Source organism: Crinia signifera, chromosome 9, assembly GCF_055691185.1.
Source record: "Crinia signifera chromosome 9, ASM5569118v1, whole genome shotgun sequence".
NCBI classification, from domain to species: Eukaryota; Metazoa; Chordata; class Amphibia; order Anura; family Myobatrachidae; genus Crinia; species Crinia signifera.
This window is the reverse complement of record NC_139225.1, coordinates 29,113,689-29,125,873: the sequence shown is the minus strand read 5'-3', so window position 1 is coordinate 29,125,873 and position 12,185 is coordinate 29,113,689. Positions and strand designations below refer to the sequence as shown.

Sequence of the window (12,185 nt, the reverse complement as noted above, 5' to 3'; positions counted from 1 at the left end):
GCACGCAGAGGTGTGGTGTGCATGCAGAGGGGGGTGTGCACGCAGAGGAGAGGTGTGCATGCTGAGGGGGTGTGTGCACACAGAGGAGTGGTGTGCACGCAGAGGGGGGGTGTGCACGCAGAGGGGTGGTGTGCACGCAGAGGGGCGGTGGACAGGCAAAGGGGTGGTGTGCAGTTAGGGGGTGTGTGCATGCAGAGGGGCAGTGTGCAGTAGGTGGTAGGCAGGGGTTGCTAGGGGTGGTGTGCAGGCTGGCAGGCAGGGGGGGAACTGTGCAGACAGGAGGTGGTGGCCATTCAGGAGGTGGTGTGCAGGCAGGTGATTATAAGCATATACCCCTGCATTTGCATTGCTATTGATCGTATATAAAAAGCTGCTGTAAGGAATCCATGCCGAATAACCTTCCCCTATATTTGTTAAACACCTTTACAAAGAAAATAACAGTAAGGTCCCTATAAAAAAACTACACAGAAAGGCTGCTCAGAGAAAACATTTCAGTCAAAGGCTCCGATTAATCGGCTTAATTAGCAATCACATTATAGGGTTCGAGAAGCCTCCCCCGGACATCGCTCTACTGGCTGGTGTTTCTAGAGGAATCTTCTGGATGTGAGATGGGTGTTTCAGTAGGTTCTGGGCTTCTGTATCCACTGTCTGTTCCATGTACCAGACCATAGACATGTCCCACTTGGTAAAGTAGACATGAAACCCTAAAAAGGAACAGCACAATGTATTTAAGTACAGCAACATTATCCAATGCAGGAGATCAGTGGCCAGAGGGGCATTAGGCATAAGCACTAGAGGGAAGGTTAGGCTGCGTGGGGGGCGGGGGTTAGGCTTACACACTAAAGGGAGGGTTAGGCTGAGTGGGGGCAGGGGTTAGAGTTACACACTAAAGGGAGGGTTAGGCTGAGTGGGGGCAGGGGTTAGAGTTACACACTAGAGGGAGGGTTAGGCTGTGGCAGGGGGGATTAGGGTTCGTCACTAAGAAGGGAGGGTTAGGCTGTGTCCGGGGCGGGGGTTAGGGTTACTAGAGGGAGGGTTAGGCTGTAGGGGGGGTAGGGATATGCTCTGGGGCAGGTTAGGTGGTATCTTTATAACAAATATAACATTACAGTGTCTCCCTGGAAAACACTGTAACATAGAATTTTGTAGGTAGATACAGCAGCAGTCATACTATGAGTATAGGCATGATGCATATCATATAAATCAGCAGAAGCTGCTTGTGCATCGTATTTGTCCCATTTTGCAAAAAAGACATATACTAAATGTAATTGTTTAAAAATTGAAAGACATATATATTATTTAGATCAGTGGTTCCCAAACTGTGTGCATAGGCACCCTGGGGTGCCTCAGGACACTTGCAGGGGTGCCTTGGGTTGGTGGACCAGGATCAATTCATATTATTTATGGTCAATGTACCAGGCAAAACCAGTGCTTGTGGCTGCCAATCATAATATGTGGACAAACAGAAGCAAATCCTGTCCCTCACCAGATAACTGTGACATATAAACACAATGCACTTCATTTAAAAAAAAAAATTCAGAATTTCCCGATAAGAAGCATTTGGCCTAGGGGTGCCTTGAAAATATTTTGATGCTCTAGGGCGCCGTGATTAAAAAAAGATTGGGAACCCCTGACTTAGGTAATAAAGTTTGTATCCCTAACCACCAAATAAGCAATATTGGTCAGTATGGAGAAGAGCAATGTATAACTATACCAAGCACAGCATATTGTAAACAGCAGAAGACAGATCTGGCTGTGTGCAAGTACAAAAAAGCAATGGTCCTGGTCAGGGCTCGTCTGTCTCACGTGGCGGTGATGTTATTCCTGTGGAGGGCTCCTGGCTTCCTGCAGGCAAGGCGCTGCGGCACTGATAATTAATTCCACAGCCTGGGGCTCTGTATATGTCTGTGCGGCAGAGCGGGCTTGGCTACATACTAACCCTGGTCCGCCACTGTTGAATGAGGGGCCGGTGGTGCAGTGGCTGTGATGTGTGAAGTGAAGGGGGTGCTGGGGACAGAGCTGCCCGGTCCCTACCTAATTGCGGCCCTGGTCCCGGTGTGTATGCTGCCAGTGCCAGGATTAGAATCAAACTGAATCTACATGACAAGAATAAAAGGTGGTGTTGTCATAGAGGTTTGATTGCTGATTAAATAGTAATTAAGGTTCCTCACAGTGGAAGTCCAATAGCATTGGTGTCATATAAGCTGACCCATCAGAGAACTAAGGAGGTTATTCTGATCGGAGCGGCCAAACGTGCGTACGTTCGCTATTAACGTACGCTATCCGTACGCGGCCGTTGGGGTTAAGTCCACCCACAAATCAGCCGCATACGTACGGCCAGAAACAACGTCGAAGGGGAGTGGCGTACAATTGAGCGTACGCCAACGTACACGGACGGACCAGCCCTTACACTCCGACAACTTGCGTACAATTGAGCGTACACCACCGTTTTTGGACGTCTCTCGTCCGTCTTCCCACCGACTTCTTGCGGCTATCTGAGCGTACGCCAGCTTGCACGGACGGGTCCCTATTGTTTTCAATAGAAAACTCAGCTTATGTCACCGCTCGTGAGAGTGAGCGTACGTCCGTGTACGCTGGCATACCCTTCACATATATGGACCTGCAAATCTTGCCTTTCAACTATAATTATGAAAATTAATTAAGTGATTGAATTAATTAATGTGCAAAATAGTGGGCATGGGCTTAAAACATTGCTGAAACATCCTTTGTAGTTGTTAGATGTGGTTTATTTTATTGTATCATAAAAGACTGTAGAAGACAGCTTGTCTGGCTGAAAGCAGCATAAACTCACCAGGCTATGGCAGGAATCCTTAGCTTGCACACTGGAGTTGGGCTGGGGGGTTTGGCTTGCTTGATTGGCAGGTGGCTGATTTGCATGTAGATCATTGATAGGCTGGTGTGAAGTCAGAGGCGTGGATTGATGGATAGATGATCCTGCTTCCAGAAAATTCTGCCTCTTTCTGCTGGAATCGTTGCTCTGATAAGTACTGTGACCTTCATATACAAATTGTAAAGCATTTAGCTTGTGTCTTTTCTATTCTCACTTTCTACATCTTTATTCTTACTCAATTTCTTCCACTTCTTATATTTCTTTATTTCCTCCTTTCCTTTTCATTCTTATCTAAAAAGTTTTGCTAGGCCCAAGCGTTTGGCGGTGGGCACTCGCAATATATGCAGCACTGGCTGAGGTAAATGTTAGGCTTAGGGCCAGGGCTAGGCCGCCCAACAGAGGTGGGGAGCGGGGACTTTACCCCTCACCTGGGCAGCAATTTTTGCCTCACCTTACACAAATTCACCTCTGCAGGCGCCTGCTTCAACCCCCCCCCCCCCCACCTGGGCTGTCCCCGTGCCCAAGGCGTCGCAGGGTTAACTGGGGGTGATACCCGCTGTAGAAGCTTTGATACATGTCCCCCTTAGTTTATTAGACGGGAATGAGCCTATTGTATTCACCTTGCAGAGCAATCTCCCTACCAGTCCGGGGAATCCCGAGGGCGGCCCTGGAGCCAGTGCAGCGGGGACGGAGATCCGGGGCTCAGGCAGTCGGATCGGGCGGACAGGTTCCCCGCCCGCGTCATTAGCGGGTGTCACTCTGCGGCTCCCGGCAGCAGTGTCATCATGCATCGCGTGCAGGAGGAGGACGCCGGGGCTTACTCCGGGGCGCCTCCTGCACGCTCTTACAGGCGGGCAGTAGTTAGCGGCGGGCAGCGGGCTAGAAGGTCCCGGGCTGCCCGCCAATATTATAACTGGGGGGTGCAGTGCCGATGAACTCTGAGGCCAATAGAGGGACTGATTTTGTTCCCGTTGCGGCGGCTACCATTAGAGGGGGCCGCCGTAGGGGTATGGAGAGGGCTAGGAACGGTGCCACAGGCAAGGATCAGCCTGTGGCGCCATTTTGTGACATAATGAATGCTGCAGGCTGTAGTCAGCCTGGGGATACCAGGACATGCTGGTATAGGTGCTTTTGAGGAAAGTTAGGCTGCAGCGCCATCTAGTGGCATAGGAGACAGCAGGTTTAGAATGTCCAGAATGATTGACAGCATTAGGATCAAGCTGTCCCTAAGGGATAGGGAATTGCTGGCCTTGACAACATTATGTGGAGTGACCAGTCACACAGTGACTTCACTGGGGAGTCTCAGTCCAGCGAGTATATTTGTAGTTCACCAGGGGGTGGTCGACATACCTATGTTCAGGTGTCGCGCAGTGGTCAGGCGATGAGCTCAGCACCTCACTTGCGGAGCACCGAACCTTTAGATAGCACACCTGAGGGCAATTCGGCAGTTGATAGGGTCTTCGCGGGTCTTGCGGCGATAACGCAAAAAGCAGGCCCGGGGACAGAAGGAGATTGGCTAGGGTCGGGGCCCAGTCTAATGTTGTGGTCACACCCCGGGACAGTGTTCGGGCTGTTTTATCATGCGCAGACGCAGTAAGGGGTAACGGTAATTTAGTTACCGTGGATTCGTCGGCATTGACGTGGGTATGCGCTGCAGTGGTGTCAGCTGTGCCCCCCCCCGGTAACCACTGCACCGGGTGGACAGGGGGGGGTTCAGTATCGTTAACCACGGTGGCTATATTATCCGAAATTATAACCAGATTCATTGCGCCGGCATTAAATGTGACAGATCCAGTTCATCCTGTGCATTCTGTAGAAGCGGCATCACATAGTGATCCCAATTTGCCTGTGCATGTTACTAACCCTTTACCGTCAGGTCGGAGATCGTCGCAGAGCAATGGGGAAAGAGCATCTGTAAGCCGTCAAGGAGGTGAAGGAGCCATTCGGGGCAACACTGGTTCGAGTTCGGGTGAGTCTTCTAACGATCCCGATCGGGCCAGTGATACTGCTGATAGGTCAAATAATGATGGATCTGGGGGTTCGACGTCGTCAGCTTCAGGGAAATGGGCTAATTCCTCCAAATCCAAGAAAAGAAGGGGCAGGTGTAGGGATTATGATCCCTCACTGGCGTCCACTTCATCGGAGGATATGTCATCTTCCGATGGGGGCGTGCGCCTTTCAAAACGGAAGGAGCAGTACGGCTGGTGTAATGGTTAGCATTACTGCCTCACAGCGCTGAGGTCATGGGTTCTACCCCACCATGGCTCTAACTGTGCGGAGTTTGTATATTCTCCCCGTGAATTTATCGATCACATCATTCGGGCTCCTCTAATGTATCGGTGGAATCCATACAGTACATTGCACAAACACCGCCATGAAGGGGGATTTGCGGCCTAGGGCTCGAATTAAGATTCGGAAAAGCCATTATGTGGATATTTTGCTTTACCAAGCAAAGATAGGCAGGCTCTATTTGAGGCTAGGAAGTAGGGCTCATTCAATAAGGTGGCCTTTCGTACCTACAGCAACTGGATAAGGGGCATGCTTATTTTGCGGCCTGTTGTCTTGAGAGCCATCCTGACGAATACATGAATCTGGCGAGATACCAGTTTCTGATTCATAAACTATACACCTCGTACATGGTTTCTGGCTGGCGTACCTATGACCAGGAGTTTAGTAGCAATCAACAGGGCCGAGAGGTGTTACACCCTTCTAGGTTTACAAGGGGAAACGTTGGTTCCGGCAGCACGGTAATAGGCCTAATAATAACAATAATAGGGGAGCTAATAGCAAGCCTGACCACGGAAATTGTTTCGCGTTTAACAATGGCCAATATAATATGGGAAACCGGTGTTGTTTTCGGCACCTTTGTTTCAGATGCGGGGGGATCGCATGCAATCAAGGATTGCACAAACCACCAACTGAGGGCGGGGGGTGGAGCTCAGTCCACGGTAAAGCAAAGCAGCGGTCCAGCAGCATCTATCGTTGGATACAGCCCCAACCCCAATATTGTTGGTCAGGATGTTGCCATGGCTGGAACGTTACCCGGATAGAGAGAAAGCAGATTTTCTGCTGTCTGGGTTTGCCGTAGGTTTTCAATTGCCTGATTCTGGCCCTATTAACAAGGAGTCTAGGGGTAATTTACGTTCTGCCATGGGGCACCCTGTTGCAATAAAACAAAAGGTAGAGGCCGAAGTTAGGTTGGGTCGCATGGCGGGCCCGTTCGCCACACTGCCAGTGGAGGGACTTATTTTGGCCCCGTTGAGGGGGACCTGAAAGTTCAGGGGAAGTTTAGGCTGATTCAACAACCCTCATGTCCTAGAGGGACGTCAGTTCATGATGCCATCGCTGTTGAGTTATGCACAGTTAATTACCTATTATTTGAAGGCGCTCTGACGATTGTTCGGAATTTCGGTAATAGTACCCTCATGTGCAGATTGGATGTTGAATCAGCTTTTAGACTGCTACCATTTAATAAGACTGCCTTCACATGCATGGGATTTAAATTGGAAGGGGTTTTTATATAGTTAAATGTTTTCCCATGGGTTGCTCTATATCTTGTGCATAATTTTGAGCGTTCAGCACTTTCTCGCAATGGTTTTTTGCGGGAAGTGACAGGAGCATCTAGTATCACTCATTATTTGGACGACTTTCGTTTGGTAGGTCCTTCAGATTCTGAATTATGCTTACGGTTGTTAGAATCCGCTCTTAAATTGTTTGGGGATTTCGGAGTTCCTGTAGCCGAGTAAAGAAAAAACGAAGGCTCTACTACGTGCCTGGTTTCTCTAGGTATCGAAATTCATTCCGAGTCCGGTGTATGGAGACTCCCGTTGGAAAAGGTGCATCGTCTACATGACAAAATACTTTATGCAATGGCGCCGGCCAAGTTAACGTTTAGACAGGCCTAATCTTTATTGGGCCTGTTTAACTTTGCATGAATAAGTGATACCCATGGGTAAAATCTATTGTCTTAAACTTCAGAGAGCGGCTGCGGGCTTACGTAAGCCGTATCATTTCCTTCGCATGTCTTCAGAAATCAAGAGATATTTGAAGGTGTGGGAAATTTTTCTGGCCAATTTTATCGGTATCTGCATATGGCAAGGACCAGCCGTTGCAAATGCGCGTTGGAATTATACACGGACGCCGCGGGTTCCACGGGTGATGGAGCATTCTATCGTGAGCGTCAGGGCGCGTATGCCTGCCGGAGCAGTGGGTCCAAGGCGGTTTAATTAAAAACATGCTGTTGTTGGAGAGATTTCCAATAGGGGTTGCCGTGGAACTTTGGGCCGGAGAATTGAGTAACAGGGAGGTTGGCTTTTGGTGCGACAACCGCACTGTTGGTCGCCAAAAGGCAACATCCTTCCCGGTTTCGCGCATTTTAGCTCGGATACTATGCTATGCTTGGCAAACAACATTACGTTGTGAGCCAAGCACGCCGGGGCGCTTAATGAGGTAGCAGGCGCACGGTCTCTTTTTGAATGGAAGCGTTTAGGCAGTGGTGCCTTTCGCCCAGAAGCATGGTGAGTAGTGTCCACCTTTTTATGGGGTGGCAATGTAGGTGAGAAGAGTTGACCCTGCGGTCCTTAGCACCGGGGACATTCAGGGCGTATCTGGCCTCATGGGAGTGCTGGAATTAATTTGTCCTTGAACACGGGGGCGAAGGTGAGAGCACTGAGAAGCTTATTATCGCCTCGATTGGAACCTGTACTGGGAGGGAAAATCCTGGGGTGCTACTTGACAGGTATTTTCATTCTTTTTGCGTCTTGGGGGACAGGAGGCATTCCGACAGGAGACAGCCAATTGACGCTGGTATATTGCGTCAAATCTCAATATCATTATAATCATGTGCTCATCGGATTACGAGTCTCGGCTTTTAAGCTGGCGTTCGCCATGGGATTCCATGGGGCGTTTGGAGTGGGTGAACTGGCGTCCCCAACCAGGACGGCAGCGTCTCCCATGATATTCCGTCACGTTGACTTGCGCCACGAAGGTATATGGTGCAGAATCCAGCGCTCCAAGACTGACATGACGAAAGCCGGGTGCCTGGTTAATGCACATTGAGGGTCGCCCCTTACCAAATTTCAGTTTTGTCGGTCTTCAGGCGCTGTATTTTGCATCTGGGTCTTTCTCCGGCCGACGTCGGGACACACTCATTCCGTATCGGCGCCGCCTCGGCTGCTGCTGCGGCGGGTTGGTCCCAGGTCGACATACGAGCACTTGGGAGATGGCGGTCTGGTGCGTTTAGGCGTTACATCAGGCCGACATCATCCAGTGAGCCCATTTGAGGAGTAGCCGCTCGCTCAAACGCGCTTTAGCGTTTGGGGGGCCTTGAGGAATTTTTGTGTTATCACCAGTCTTAAATTTGGCTTTTGCCAGCTGGTGAAAGATTTGTGTTTTTGCCTCAAGTCAAATCGGGCGACCCACCCCCCTCTCCCCTACCAAATTTGTTCATTATAAGTTTAGAATAGAATTTCAATAATTTAATGGGTTCAAAATTAGGTTCAAAATAGGTCACCCGAATCACCTTCCTATTAGTCATCTTCAATTTAATATAGAATGCTAAAATCACCATTAAGGGAATTCCCAGGAAAGTTTCCCCATTTTTATTTATTATACACTTTCACCTGGGGGGCAACGACCTCACGCATAATTCCAGTATTGGTATTCTTTTGGGATTAGGAATTTAATGCTGGATTTAATTAGAGAGTGGCGTTCCGTAGATTCTTTGGATCGAAGATTATCCCTAGGAGGATCTGGAGAGATGCTTTAGTACAGGGGCCATTGAGCTTGTTCGGAGACAGATTAACTCCGTGGTTGGCAGGGCAATCGTTGCAGAGAGTGGGATGGTCATCTGGCATGAGACCATTTTCTTTTAGGGACGAGACCCTGTATCGGTCCGATGGACTGCATCTCTCCTTGATGGGAATGGATTTGTTTCTTCAAGGATATGATGGACGTCCTGAGAAGTTAGATGGTTAGTGTGAGAGGAGTTTTGAAGTATGGTGGTGGCGGGTCAGTTTGTAGACAAACTGATATGGCGGAAAGAACGGTAGTTTAAATTCTAGCGGTATTTACATTTAGCTGGTGGTTGGTGTCGAGATGTGGGCATCACCGATCCAGGTGGGCCCACATCTGGTCCTTAACAATCATTTACTTCGGATAGGCAAAAATTTTGCGGACAGTTTGTGTGTCAGGGCAGGTGGCCCAATTTTTCTGGCTCGGGCAGAGTGGTGAGCTCTGCCTTAGTGATATATGCGAGGTCAGGGGCAGAGGCAGAAGGTCAACCCTTGGCCTTAAGGGCAGATGGCCCTTTGGGAAAAGTCTGCATATAAAGTTGTCTGTTGCCAAGGACGCTGGCAGTTGGCCGGTCCTAGAAAAAAGGGCAGGAGGCCCTTGGATCCGGAGTTTATTATTTTCATTACTTTTTTATTTTACCAGCTGATGTGTTTTATTGCCATACCGTTCTTTGCCCGCCACCTTAGTTAGAGCAGGGACGTAATTTTCAGTTAGTTTCAAATAGGCCGCCCCTGCTCAAAATAAATAAGCCGTCCCCTTTAAGCCCAATTCAGTTGTACGCGTCATTATTTCATAGATAAGTGGTGTAAGTGTGGATGAATGCCTATGACTGTGTGGAGTTTAAGACTGTAGAAGACAGCTTGTCTGGCTGAAAGCAGCATAAACTCACCAGGCTATGGCAGGAATCCTTAGCTTGCACACTGGAGTTGGGCTGGGGGGTTTGGCTTGCTTGATTGGCAGGTGGCTGATTTGCATGTAGATCATTGATAGGCTGGTGTGAAGTCAGAGGCGTGGATTGATGGATAGATGATCCTGCTTCCAGAAAATTCTGCCTCTTTCTGCTGGAATCGTTGCCCTCCCTCCCACCCCATTTATTAGTTTTATTTCATTTTAGGAGTTTTTCTTTAGCAGTTTTTTCTCTTTAGTGTTGTCGGCTTATTGTGGCGGAAAGAACGGTAGTTTAAATTCTAGCGGTATTTACATTTAGCTGGTGGTTGGTGTCGAGATGTGGGCATCACCGATCCAGGTGGGCCCACATCTGGTCCTTAACAATCATTTACTTCGGATAGGCAAAAATTTTGCGGACAGTTTGTGTGTCAGGGCAGGTGGCCCAATTTTTCTGGCTCGGGCAGAGTGGTGAGCTCTGCCTTAGTGATATATGCGAGGTCAGGGGCAGAGGCAGAAGGTCAACCCTTGGCCTTAAGGGCAGATGGCCCTTTGGGAAAAGTCCGCATATAAAGTTGTCTGTTGCCAAGGACGCTGGCAGTTGGCCGGTCCTAGAAAAAAGGGCAGGAGGCCCTTGGATCCGGAGTTTATTATTTTCATTACTTTTTTATTTTACCAGCTGATGTGTTTTATTGCCATACCGTTCTTTGCCCGCCACCTTAGTTAGAGCAGGGACGTAATTTTCAGTTAGTTTTAAATAGGCCGCCCCTGCTCAAAATAAATAAGCCGTCCCCTTTAAGCCCAATTCAGTTGTACGCGTCATTATTTCATAGATAAGTGGTGTAAGTGTGGATGAATGCCTATGACTGTGTGGAGTTTATACAAAACCTATGTTTGTATTAGAGTGAACACGTTGACACATGTCGACTTGTGTAGATTGAGTGTGCTACTGTGTAAAGTCTATGAAAGCACGTAGTGAATGTGTCTAACTGTTTAACAAATACCTACCTTAGCATATATAAGCAGGTCTTAAAAAGATTCTTACCTTAAATTAAACAAACCTTTAAATGTAGAGAAGTATAGAAAGATAAGCTTCCAATGTGTTTGAGTGCTGTGTGTGGCTTGCAGGTAGTGAAATCATGGTTTGGACTTAATAGACTGCAGCATTGGTTATTACATTCAGGTGTATGTGTTTGAATAGTAATCAGCGTAAATTAGCAAACCCAGGCGCACGCAGGCATGCGGTATCTGTAGGGGTGGTCTGAGCTGGCGGTTGGCGGCCGCCTGTTTTGTGTCCGAAATGAACGGTGCTTTAGGCGATCGTGCGGTAGTAGCACCGCTCATTTTTGGTGCACACCCCCGTGTACACCCATATTTACGCCCATTTTCCCTCATTATTTCGGCCGCTCCCCTCTACACGCCCCTATGCCGCCCCCAATGCCCGTACACTCGCGTACAGGTTTTTTCGCACGGAGAGACCCGTCCGCAAGCGTTGTGGAGTGTTCGCGCCTGCGCATTAGCGAATGTACGCATGCGCAGATCATGAAAAACCCCGGAACGTACGCGTACGGCCCGGCCGCACCAACCAGAATAAGGCCCTAAGTCCATAAGAAAAAAGTGATTCTTTTTTATTTTTGTTTTAAATCTGCAGTACTCACGATCTTCCACAAGATGGCGGGAGATCCAAATAGAGTAGACTATAAATAAAGCACAGTTTTACATTTGAACTATGTTGAGCTGGGTACAAGCTTAACGATTCCCGTAGCCAAACTGACCGATATTGTTCACGATAACGCTCAGTAATGCCACCCCCGCTCCATACAAGCAGTCACTGATGATACTGTCAGAATGAGTTGCATGTATAGAAAATGAAGCACGTGGGGTAATTTACAATATTGAGCGTACACACTGACCGATGTTTGTGATACATCATTAACTATATCAGTATCGTGCATATCGTTATTGATATATCGCCCAGCGTGTACCCAGTTTAATGAAGTGTTTTTTATAACAATGAATTACCCTGTTCCAACGTATATTATTTTAAAGAAAGAGATTCACAATCAAACAATGAGAATGTAGTAAATAATGAAGCTCATTAAAGAGCAGTAAGGTGCGGGGGGCACAAAGCTGTTTCCGAGAGAGGGTCCGGACCTTATCCACCACTTTCTGAGGATGAAAGGAACATCAGACACCGCTCTACCTAACAGACTGGAGAGAAACAAGAATGGTGGGGTAGGGGGTATCTACCTTAAACTGGTCATCTTCTGTCACCCGGGAGAGATCTTGGAACTCCAGCTAGACACTGGTCACTGCAGCCATAGTGTTCTCAGATGTCCACAGCAACAGGTGGACGACACCACTGCCAATGTCCATGTCAGAGTAAGGCACCTTGGGTGGGTTTTCGAAGGCTTGGAGCAGGCGAGTGACAATGTCTTTCTGGGGACAGTGAGAGAAGTGGCCTATTAGGTCAGTGCTTTTAAATACACTCTTGATGAGAAATAAAGCACATACGGGTAACAGGGCTGCCTACTGCAACCAATCATGCTTATAGTACAGATCATCTGATTGGCTGCTATAGAAACACCCACTTTGCTTCAGTTACCCAAGAAATGATTTTCACCAAGTCCAAATACTTTGAGTCTTCCTGCAATAA

At 48.3% G+C, this 12,185-nt stretch overlaps 1 long non-coding RNA gene across 1 annotated transcript; it reads left to right on the top strand.

The window, feature by feature from the left end:
• Nucleotides 1-2,775: 2,775 nt before the first annotated feature.
• On the top strand, nucleotides 2,776-10,334 carry LOC146035298 (uncharacterized). Its single transcript, XR_014460615.1, has 2 exons — nucleotides 2,776-3,005; nucleotides 4,728-10,334. It is a non-coding gene; the product is annotated as an uncharacterized LOC146035298 (long non-coding RNA).
• The last annotated feature ends 1,851 nt before the right edge of the window (nucleotides 10,335-12,185 follow it).